Source organism: Cupressus sempervirens, chromosome 1 (assembly GCF_028749045.1).
Source record: "Cupressus sempervirens isolate cs-2001-9-10 chromosome 1, ASM2874904v1, whole genome shotgun sequence".
NCBI lineage: Eukaryota > Viridiplantae > Streptophyta > Pinopsida > Cupressales > Cupressaceae > Cupressus > Cupressus sempervirens.
The window spans coordinates 88,504,147-88,517,215 of NC_143118.1; the positions used below are offsets into that span (position 1 = coordinate 88,504,147).

A 13,069-nucleotide genomic window follows, 5' to 3' on the forward strand; every position below is an offset into this window, starting at 1 on the left:
TCTTTAGATTGATTGGATTAAATCTTTTCTATGTCATTCTTCTTATGTCTAGGATGTTCAACAACTAGATCTAGTTCCTTTCTTGCTTCATATTTCTTTGTTGAATTTTCTCCAATGAAATATCCAAGACTAGTCATATCATAGGATGGTCTATGAAAATATAGTTTCTCATCAATTTTATCACTACTAGAATATAAATTTTCTAATTGTTTCTTGGTTTGGGTTAATTATCCTTTCATAATAGTATTGTACTTCTCAAGTTTTGCATGCTCTATCTTGATACATTAAAGTCTAGATGTTACTTTAGTAAGATGGAATCTTAGATCTACATTTTTAGGTTTCAGATCTAATTCAACTTTTTTGTCATGTTTATTCAAGCTTAACTTTAGTTCAATGATCTTCAACTAATGTTTCATACTCTCATTTTCTTTCTTCAATTTTGATACTTCATCACTATGTTCTCTCTAATCTTTATATTCCTTTCTTGATTTAAGATGACCAATCTTATCTTTTGGCTTTCCAATATAATCTTTTGCAACTTCATATCTTTCTTTCAAGTTATCTCTTTCTTTAGTAAGAAAATCAATCTTCTCAAGAGATTCTTCAAGGTTCTTCTACAAATCTTCAATTTCCATAGCAATCTTACTAAATTTTTTAACCCTCTTTTTATTAACTATGCTATGATACCAATTGTTGCAAAGAATGAATACTAAGAGAGGTGGTGAATTAGTATTCTACAAATTTTTGTCATCGGCTAGATATTGTTACATACTTTATAACATGCATATGGAAGTAAAAAAAAATTCTTAATAGTAAAATTAACCCTACACAGAGAAATCATATTACAATATTTTGTGAATTAGGGAAACTCTTTCAAAGGGAAAACCCTAATGGGGATGGTACCCACAAAATGATTCAATAAACAAAAGTATTTGATTAAAGCTATTGACCCCATTAGGAGTCTATTACATACATATAGTGTCTCATTCCTTGTTAGAGGACTAGGCTCTATTAAAAGCCTCAACCCTATTAGGATTTGCTATGTACAATTATAAAATATATGGAAGATGAGCTCACTTCTCAAACATGCAATATATAATGTAGTTCCTTGATACAAAAGAGATAGATACAAAAACCTCTTTACAATGCTGATAACTTTATTATTTGATCTTTCCTTTGTTTTTCTTTGCATACCTCTAATCATACATGAGACTTCACATCTCATATAGTTCATATTTCATACATAATTATTTCACATAATTTCACATATTACTTACAACTCACACACAAGTTTGCATATCATTATCTTTCCTTTATACCTTTATACTTTACAAAAACTATCAAGTCAGCCTTCAAACTTTCACATGCTTAGAAAAATGCAAAACTAATCATTTATCTCTTAGATTTAACATCTATTATGTCATCCCTAATTAGTCATGTAATTACTTCTTACACAAAATAATAATAAAACCCATAATTCACACTTTTCTATTATACCATATTCTACTCATATACTGGCTTTACTAATATTTTATTCGTAACTTATTTTGTACTATCTATATTGACTCACACACTTACCTAAGTCATCCTAATACTATGTACTATCCATACCCTAGTACACATGTTCCAATAATACATATGTCATCCATAGACATCAAAACTATCTTTGTTCTATTGGATAGAAAATTAATGCTTAGACAATTTTCCATGTCTGACTATGGAATCTTCATCTATACATAGTATCATTTTTACAAAAAAGTATATGCTACCATAAATGAAAAAAAAAAAATTATTCCAACTTATCCTACTTAGCCATATTTCCAACAAACTTAATACCACAGACAACAAAAATAAAGAAATAACAATAATTTGCAAGAATAAAATATAGACTTCTTATTATCGCAACAAATATGAAATTAAAAAATGTTGAAATAAAATATGAAATCTCACATAGGCACCTTGTGGGAAACAAATCTTCAATTGCATATTGTTATTCATGTTTACACAAAATGTCATTATTAACTGAGCAATGTAGAGTTTTCATTATTAACCTTTTATATCTCAATATTAACTAAGTAGTCAGGTAACAAAGACTTTCTAATATTACCCTTGTACTTGTTTAATGAATTGATTGCTACTTTAATTATTGGTCCAATTTTATGGCATAAAAGGAGTGTAGTATTGACTGAGTAGGCAATCATTCAGGAAGTCATTGTGCCAACTAAGTGTTAGGGTATTGACCGAATGATGATAGAATGTAATTGTCAAATATTTTATTAATTAAGGATGACTATTTGGATGGTTATTGATGTTTTGGAAGGGTAATCAAAATGAATTTTACTAGCTTATGATATATAAGAAAGGTCAAGTTGACAAGAAAAGAAGAAAGAAGTGGAATATGAAAAAGATGGATATGTGAGTGAAGATAAAAGGTAGATTAGGAAAGTGTGTGAGATAAACTACAAAGAACATCTAATCAAGAAGGATTTGGAGTTGACAAAAAACAAAGATATGAATCTAGAAAGAATATTGCTTCATAAATTAGGTGATTTTTTTTGGTTCTTTCTAGCCATTCAATGAGTAAAGAATTTTCTTAATAGAGTTGACTTAATAGTCATTTTGTAAATCCTCTAACAAGGTGACATTTTAAGATTGAAGTGCTTGAAGACCTCTAAATAGGACACTCCTAATAGGGTGATCCAAATCCTTTAATAGGGTCATACTTAATAGTATGTCTTGTATTCTTTAGCATGCTTGGATCCTAATAGGGCTCAAATCAAAAGAGTGAAAATTATTGGGACTTATTGCATGGTGGGTTTTCCCACATTGGTTTTCCACATTAAATGTTGGTGTCATTTGCTCATGTTATTTTTTTATGATTTATATTTTTGTAGCTAAGTTATTAATGGATAAAATAGAATAATCAAACTTAAAATTTCTTAATTAATTAAACATTAGTAATATTATAGTCATAATTAAGCTATTCAATATTACATGATCAGTGGAAGCTTGTATTGACATCTAAGGGACAAGGATTTATCTTTGTAGTAGCCAATTCATCCCACCCCTATTAGTTACTCTATTAAATTTCCAAAAATTGGTATCAAAGAAGTTGATTCATACACGAAAAGGTTTTAAGGACCTAAGTTAAAGTTTAGGATATCTTACAGATGGGAGATCACTAAGCTTAGCATAGCAAAGTTTCTAGCATGGTAGGAATTGATGAAACTACATATATCAAGCATCACCAATGTTGGTGTGTTCTAATTGGAAAATAAATATGCACCACCACCCAAGCCTATGGATATAAGACACATAAAGGGGTAAAGGAAAACAATATTATGATGAATGATATTGCATCCTCTTTGAACTATTCTAAAATTGAGGAAGTCAAAAATATTTCCTATTAATTTGACATGTCAAAAAAGATGAAGAAAGTATTTGGAGGTGACAAAAATGTGTAAAGAGAAAAGGTAGAAAGTTTAAGAGGCAAGATTAATTGATTGAAAATCAAATAAGGTAAAAAAATTAACCAATACAGTTAAAGGGTAAAAGAAAGTTTCAGTGTAATCAAAGCTATAGGAGGTAAAATTAATGATGAAACAATAATCAATAGGGTACTAATAACTCTTCTTTATTTAATCAATTAGAGTTTCATATATTCAAAAGATGAGATGTAATCCAACTCATGATTTAACCTTAGATACTTGTGGAAAGACTAACTTCTTTTGTGCTGGATAACTTTGATAACTATGTTCCTTCTAATAAAAATCTTGAATCTATAGTCAAAGAAAAACTAACCCTTGGTAGAAAAGGAGGAAACTAAAAAGGAAAAAAATTAGACCATGAAGAATAAGATGATTCATATTAATATCTTGAAGTGATTGAAGCTCTTTTGGCAAAAAGAGAAGCAAATGGGAAAGGAATATGTAGACGAAAAAATTTATTTATGTGTTTTTCATATGAAGAAGTTAGCCACATTGTTGCAAGGTGTCTAAACAAGGAAGATAAAGAAAAAAAGAAGATCAACAAGTTCAAGGGCATGAAACACTTCAAAATCTACAAGGACTACAAAGGAAAAGGTAAGAAATCATGTTACATTACAAAATATTCCAATAGTGATAATGATGAAGATGAAGTAGTTTATGTTGTTGTTAAAGATGAATATGATGGTGAGGAAAATAAAATGATGGAACTTCCATCTCATTTTAGAATAAATTATGCATGGATCATAAATAGTGGTTCTTCTCATCACATGATTGGTGATAAAACTAAATTTGAACATTTGGAGCACTATGATTGTGGAAGTGTTAGATTTGGAAATAATGAACCATGCTATCTAAGGGGAAAAGGAATCATAGCATTAACTAATGGAATCAAACATAAAAGTGACTATTGGGTTGAAGGACTAAGACATAATCTACTAAGTGTAGCATAATTCAACAATATAGGATACATATTTGAATTCGTGAATGGAAAAGATAAGCTATTAAAAGGAAATGGTGAACTAGTTGGAAATAGAAATGAGACACAAGGAAATTTGGTTTACCTAGATCTCCATGAAAGTTCTTATTTATTAGATCAAATAGAGTAAAGTTGGCTATGTCATTAAAAAATTTAATATGTTAACTTTGATAAACCAATCACCATAAGCAAGGAAAAAAGAGTCAGAGGCATACCTTATCTAAAGAAACCTGAGGTGGGCATGTCACTAGTACATTTACACTTATTTTTCAACAAAATTTTTTGGCCAAAGTAATGATTTCCTTTATTTTTTTATTTCAATCCTTGTATTGGTCAAAAATTTCCTTAGTATTCTCAAGTTGGTCAAAATTTTGACCAACTTTGGTAATAACCTTAATATGTTAAAAGTGTAATATAATAGTATTGGTTGAAAAGTACATTAAAATTTAATCTTTATTCGCATGGGCATATTTTCGTATCATTATTTCATTCTTGCGTATAAGGGTATCATGGAAATTTGTAGGTATTGGGGCTTTGTGGGTAACAAAAAACTAATTCCCATAGGTGGTCCTACTACTAATTCAATGAGGTCCCCCTTGAGTCCCTCTGCTAGAGCAATGATGGGCTCTGTGGAGCAACACTCATCTCAAAGCTTTTATGAATTCCTTGGTATATCTGGTGATTTGGGGTTAGATGATATCAAGTAGGCATATTGGCAACTGGATAGAAAGTATCATCCTAACGTGTTTCCTCCTGAGCATGTAGTAGAGTAACAAGAAGGTTTATTGAAGTGCAAGAGGCTTATGAGACTCTCTTTGAACCTAGTATGAAGAATTTTTATGATAGTCATCTTGCAATGGGGTTTTCCTATGGAGCTTCTAGAAACAAGTGCATTTTAAAAATGAATTTCCTCATAGAATTTCCACAAGAGGTAAGGGCATTGAGCAAACAATTTTTTTTTTGTTTGATGAATTTTTCACTTTTAAAACCTTCATGCTATTGTTGGAGCATTTTCTATGGTCTGCATTGATTTATATTCAATGGGCATGTCTAAATTTGTGTGATCTATGGATAACATTCTAGTTTTGTGATGTGTTCATGTATATTCAATGAGTATAAGCACACTAGCTTACTTTTTGGCTTTGTGATGTGTTGATATATATATATATATGAAAAGTGGTATTTGTATGCCTGAAATGTTGTATTATAGGCTATAGTTAACATTCTGATTCAATGAGTGTATGTAAATTAGTTTTATGCCTCAATTTGTGTGTTTTACATATTGAATTCTAGTTTTGTGATGTGTTGATATATATTCAATGAGTACATATGAAAAGTAGCACTTTTCATGTATGGATTTGTGTTTTATGTAGCTAAAATTTGTGGTCTTGTGATGTGCTAATAAATATTCAATGTATATATGCAAGTTATCATTTTGATTTGTAGTTTCTAGATTAGATTGTGTGTATTTTAACATCAAAGTTTTAGAAAGAGATGTGTAGTAGAAGAGATCCATCATTTTTATGTCTAGCAATCCAGCTTTGTGATGTGTTGCTATATATTTAGTGGGTATAAGTGCATTAGCATTTTTATGTTTCAATTTTCATGATCTATAGTTTCCACAAGAGGTAAGGGCATTGAGCAAACAAATTTTGTTATGCTTGATGATTTTTTCATTTTTAAAACCTACTTAAGCTAAAGGCATTTTCATATTTTTGGTTTATAAATTTATTCAAGGAAAGCCAATGAATTGGTTTATTACTTCTTCCCTTTTGTACCTACTAGTTTTGTATGACAATTATCTATCAATCCTAAGTGTATGTTTCAAGAAAATTCAATGTGCTTACTAGTTTTGGTTGCTTTAGAAAATTATCTAAGCCAAGTTGATGATGAGGGGGTTATTACCATTTGATTCATTAAATTTTCATTTTTTGGTTATTAAGATTTCAACTTTGTGAAGGTTTTCTTATGTTGAGGATTGAGATTTGGGGATCAAATTTGTAAAAGAATGCATGTTTTGGGGATCAAGATCTATGTTGTTATGTGCTTTGTCTAGTTAAGTAATCAAAATTGATTTTTTTGTTTTGATCTCCAACCATAACTATGTCAAAGGAATTAACTTGTGTTGGTGTTTGATTATGTAATATTTGAAGCTTTGAGTTTATAAATCAACTTGATACCTACTTGCAATTAGTGATCGAGAAATAATGCTTTAGATTTGTGTAGTCCATAGGTGTCTTGGGGTGGAAAGTTTTATATCTCAAGTTATGGTGTGGAAGATTTTACCCATCTCTTCTATCTGTCTAATCTCCAAAGTTTATTTGGGCGTCTAATTTCTTTCAACTAACCTTGTAAAATCTTCTTCTTTTCTTATGGTTGAAGGTTTGAGAACTTTGAATGTATATCTAATGTAATGAAAACATCTCAATTTTTGGTTGCTCATAATTTGTAGTTTGTATTTTCCTATAAATTTTTTATGCTTTTATGATATCTAAATCAGATGGTTGAGGATTTGGACTTTATTGTTTTTGTTTTTGTTTTTTCAAATTCTATTTTTGTTTTCCAACTTTGATTCGATAAGCTGATTTATTTTTCAAGTTCTTGTGGTTTAATATTTAGTATCCTAGTATTTTATAACAATGCTTCAACAAAGTGGCTATTTATCCCTCTGAATATCCACTGTAGTAAAACAACTCAATCTTTGTTTTTGTATATTTATATTTTTTTCATTAGTAAATCTGGATCTGTGCCCTTCTTTGATTGAATCCTAATAAAATTCCTCTATCCTTGTGTGCCTATTCAAATATCAAAATTTCAATTGTAACTAAGCTTGTATTAAAATTATTAAATTTATCATGTTATGGGAGTTGAATATTTATGAATTGTGTCTATTTTTCTTCAATTGTTATTTAGTAATCTGACATATTATAACAAGGCAAAATTTAATCTAGTTGTTCAAGGTGACCATCTTTTTAAATTTTAATTTCTGTTTTGATATCTAACTCTCCATTAACAACTTGTTGAATCATATTTTTGCCATTATTTATCTTTGTTGATTTGGCTATGTGGCTTTCTCTGCTTAAATATCCAACATATATAATATGTTTTGACTTTCTCTATAACTTTTGGCATTTTATTTTGGTATAAACAACCTATAATATATTTTCCATTCTTTAATGGTTGATGGTGGGTGAAGGTTGATTTTGTGGCTATGCCTTTTTACATCTAAATTTGCAATAATAAAATTGGTTCTTTCAGTTGTTGAAGTTTTGGGTTTTGCATCTTGTTGTTGAATAAGATCTTCCCGTAAATTTTCCACTATTAACTACAGTAATATATCTCAAGTTATTTTTTATGGAACTTTTTTCTAAATTAATACTCCTTAGATGACCTCTTTAGTGAAACTAGTCAAATCAACTTTTTTTCAAAATTTTGGAAACTTGCAAAGTTTACTCTTATTCAAGCTTTTAACTATCACATCTCACCCTAGAACCTTTTCATTTATTTCTTATGTGGCCATGTTGACTTGGTCAAATGGATTAAAGTTAACTGAATAAAAATGTGAGTTAATATTTTAGATTTCCAAAAATGAAATGATTTTTTTTCTATGGATGTGCATGAGTTATTACATTATGATGATAATGGCATTTGATGTCGTGTTTATATCTATGATTAGTTAATGAATACTACTTAATGATGATGCAATTAAGTTGTGATACATTGATTTTGACTAATACTAACTCTTTGTTATGGTTGCGAGTGTCTAAGTGGGTGCAAGGATCATTATGATGGAAGTGTGGTTGAGGTATAGAAGGCTAGCCTTGTGAAAGGGGATGTATCAGATGACTGTGCTATGTCACAAACACACCACATAGGATTTCATGGGTTTGTTTTGTTTTTTGTTACATTATTAAGTTATCTTGAAAATTCAAAATGAAATTGTTCTCTTGATTGGTTAATGAAAGATGTTTAGACACATTGTTAATATAAATATTACAAATTGTTTGGAGATGCTTTGATGTTTTATTATGAAAATTTGAATAAAAGCCTAATTTTGGTTTTGTAAATAGAGATAAGAAGCACATTTGAATTTATTTCCTAATGATGATCCTTGAAAAGTAGAAGTAGAAGAATTTGCTATTAAAACAAAATTCATTTATATGTGTGTTCAAAATTATGGGTGTTTTATTTCCTATCAAGTTAGCAACAACAAAATTTAAATTAAAAAAAAACAAAAACATATTGAAAAAAAAGGGGAAACACCACTAGTTCATTAGGTGAGTTAGGGGAATAGAATTTTCTTATTTCATTAGTAGGGTTTCGGCAAGTTTGTGGTGAATGAGAAGTTTTAGAAAGGGAAGTGGCAAATTGGAAAATAAAGGCAATAGTGTGGAGAGTCAGTGAGGACCTATTAAGGCGTGAAGTCTATAGAGAGTGAAGGTAGTCTAGTTCTCATTTCTAGATGAAGGTAGATTTGGGAAGAGTCGATAGTGAACTAGCAATGATAAAAAAATTTGTGGAAGTCTTGCATAGTTAGCAAGGGCATCTTCTCTTCAAGAAAATTTGTTAAAGAAAGAGGTAGGCACCATCCATGTTGTTAATCACATGCCTTAAAATGTTGTTACCCATTCCATTTTGCAATGATTTTATTTACTCAATCTTGTTAAGGAATGATATGTTGGTTTCCTAAGTAGGGCTTGAATTTTTGTAATGAATCTTTTAGGATTATCATGATTTTTGTATTTGAAACTTAACTCCTCTGTTACATCAACCATTTGCATGGAAAATATCTTGAATGAAGCTCAAATTTTGATCCTGAGCTACCTTTTTTGTAACTCATCTTACTGCTAAATAATAGTACAATGGACATATTGTATTTTTCCTTCCATTTTTTTTGGTTTATGTACTTAAGTATTTGATATGTATGTTATTGAAACCATGGCAATGACTTATTTGCAACATATTTATTATATGCATGAAATCTTACCACAATTTTGATGTGTGTCCACATTTTCATTTAAAGCATAAGTCTTCTCATCTAGCTGGCATTCATCTTTTTTTTTTAGTGATAGACTTTTTGGTTATGTGTTATCAAGACTCTTTGCCTCTTTAATATTTGGAGGGTAGTGCTAGTTTTTCTACAACCCAAAACAATTCCCCAGTTAGCAGGATTGTGTGTCTTTTGACTTTAGAGGATCTCTATAGCCAAGCTTTTAACTCAAGTGTCCTATTAAGTGTGAATTAGCATTTGAAATGAAAGCTTTCACTGGATAAATACTAAAAAAAAATATGAAAAATAAATGTTTTTGTTATTTTGATTCTTGATTGTTTGACAACTAACTATTGGCTAGTCTTGAGAAATCATTTTTAAAAATGTGGATTGGTGTGTTGCAAAATCTATTTTTTTATCTTAGGAAGATTTTTTTGTTTGAGGGCTTTGTTTGTCTTCTTTGAGAATGAGCAGGATTATATATAAGGTTGAAGCTATATAGGGTTCGTGTTCAAAAATATGCTTTTTTTGTAGTTGGCTAAGATTTTTTCATGTCTTTGGGTATCTCTACTGAATGTCCTAGTGGAATGCAAGGTTTATTCTCTACATGGTCTTGGTTCTTAAAACATGTTGGTTATGTAAGGATTACATGGTTATGGTACCTTTCTTGTTTCCTTATTAGAAAAATTCTTTAATTGATCCACTACTGGTTGTTGAGACTATCATTATGCACTTCAGCATTAAAATCAAATGTTTTATGGAATAGTCAATGACTGATTGAGGTTATTTTTGCATAAATTTTAGCAATATAATGGCTAACTTTAGTCACATAAGTATTCCATTAGAACTATTGTGTTCAATTGAAACTTAGGAAAGAATGGATATACATTTCATGTTATAATTTTAGTCATGAAATAGCTTTAATTCAAAACTCTTGATGAGAATCAATGTGTGGACATGTATTTCCTTCATGGCTGGGTGTAATCTAGCAATTTATGGGACAAATAGATAGATATCTTCATGTTTAGTTTCTATATCTACCAGTACTATAGAATGGATACATGTTGTTCTTGTTTCTTCTACAAATAATTTTGGATTTTTAAAAGTGCTTGGCCAAGCCTTTTTATTTTCCAGATATTGCATATGTGTACATGGTTATGCTTATTTGGTTTTACTACATATGTGTAGGTGTGTAGTTTATTTAATATTTCCTTGCTACATTATGTGTTTAGACTACTAGGCACATGGTTGCAATGTAAAAATGTTACATTGTGGCACTAGATCCATCTGACCCATCCTATTCTAGGAAGCTAGGCTTCTCATGCCAAGGTTGGGGGATTCTTCATGTCAGGAAGAATCCCAGGGGAGTACTTCACTCCTTGGTTGGCAAGGTTAAAGTGCATGGGCCACACTTCCATCTTAGGAAGTAAGTGAGAGATGTCTTATAGCTTTGGAGACTGGATTTTCTGAAGAACACAACAGAAATGTCATCTCAGTTTGATTGCATTGTTCATCATTGAGATGTACTTATTTATGTCATTGTAACCCAAATTATGTGAATGTTGTATGTTTGATCAGAAAATTTGTTAATACATGTAAATGTTGTATGTTTGATCAGCAATTTATAAATGATGCTTGCCATACATGGATGCATTAAGAGTAATTGATGCTTGACATTTAAATGTTGTACTCATTAATTATTGTTAATGATTAGTGGGTAAAAGCACAGATCTGTGTCATCGTTTCTGATACCAAAACCTATTTTGGTTAAATCTCATTTCTCTATCCAAACTCAATTTTTTTCAAAAACTAAAAATACCCTTTTATAGATCTCAGATTCAATATCATCATTATATAAAATTTTGAGTGTTCTGATTAGTTATAATATGTTATAATCTCAAAGTATTATAAGTCAATATTTCAACGTTTTAGAAGATGCTCCCTCAAAAAAGGAAAAAAATAGTAAATCATATCTAAAAAATTTAAAAATTATATTTATCTCTAGAGGAGAGAATCTTCTTCACGAATATGTAATTTTTTTTCAAGAAGGTATAGATTTGATAGGAAATTTTTGACGAGAGGAAAAAACTATTGGATTCTAATAAGGTCGAACTTGAATACTTATAACAAAAAAATATACATAAAAAATAAATATTTCTTTTTTTGTGCGCTAGCTATACATGTCATCTATAAGATATTTTCAAATCAAAACAAAAAAAAATGATTTGCATATACTTGTTTGACGAGAACTACACCCTATATTTTTTACAGTTAAAAAAGGGACTTCAAAATAAAATAAAATGAATAAATTTCCACTAAAACAAATTATAAAAATTATAGGCATAAAATTCATCTAGTTCTACACATTTCATTAGTTTACATCATCTTCATATTCTCAACACAAATACCATTTTTTTTGTCACTAAAGTTGAACTGTCATATTCTGATATCACGCTTCTTTATAAAAGGTGACACAGGTTTGTGCTTTTACCCTAGTTTTAACTTTTTCACTTTAATGTTATTGGTTCTCTTCCACATTTTTTGGGTGATGATGATGTGTTATAGTTAGTCTATATGTAGTTTTTACATTAACCCTCTGATTCTAGGTCATATCAGTTCACTACCAGTTAATACCACTATTCCTGATGGACCTCAAAATATATAATATATATTTATACTAATGATGTTTGCATGGAATGAGAACTATAACTTAAAAGGAAATAAAAAGGAAATAGAATTCCTTTGAGCTTTGAAGTTCCAATTTCTCTTCCCATATTCAAGAACTACATATGTTGAGTACCAATAATGACATTATTATTCCCAACTTGATTGATAGGATTAATGTACCTCTTAGCTGTCAGGGGTTCTTGCATTAAATATTTTACTTCTTCCATAATCATGTTCTATTGTTCTATGCATGATAAAGATGTGGTTTGTGCTCTATAATAGTAACATTTACCATTTTACCATTCCATACTAAGTTTAGTTATTGAATTCTGGCAGGAACTTATGAAAGAAGAATGGAAATCAAGGTCGGAAGCTTAGCTCTCAAATTTGAAATGGGGAGGTGTTGTAAAAAATGAGAGTCAACCATTTTTCTGGGTTGCCAAGATGTGTCAAAAGAGGAATTCTACTTGTAATTAGATGATATTCAAATTTCTCTAACAAAAAAGCCTATTTTATGGACTCAAAAGAGGACCTTCATAAGCATGAAAAGTTGCATTGGCTTGAAACCTTCTTCTTGGATACTGGTCCACTTTTGACTTCTAGGTTCTTATAGTGCTTGGCAAGCTTGTGTTATTTGAAAGTAAGCTATTATGAGTTGTTGTACATATAATATTGAAGTTTATTTTGTAGTATTTTCTTTAGTTGTGAATTGATGCTAGAGTGAAGTAATGAATTATATTATATATCTTTCTTAATGGAAAAGAATTTTGGCTTAAAATAGAGAGGATATGCTTCAACATGTCCATTTGTATTATACCTAACATTATTATTTAACATAGCTGAGAGCTTTTGTTTAACATAGGTGTGAGTTTTTTTATAAATCTAGATACCTTTTAGTTTTTTATAAAAAGTGAAGCAATCAAACATTTGAAAGAATTTTAATGAGAT

General features: G+C 29.7%; 1 pseudogene; it reads left to right on the top strand.

Moving 5' to 3' along the window:
- Positions 1–4,925: 4,925 nt before the first annotated feature.
- LOC149576364 (chaperone protein dnaJ 20, chloroplastic-like) lies at positions 4,926–12,598 on the top strand (annotated as a pseudogene).
- Positions 12,599–13,069: the final 471 nt, after the last annotated feature.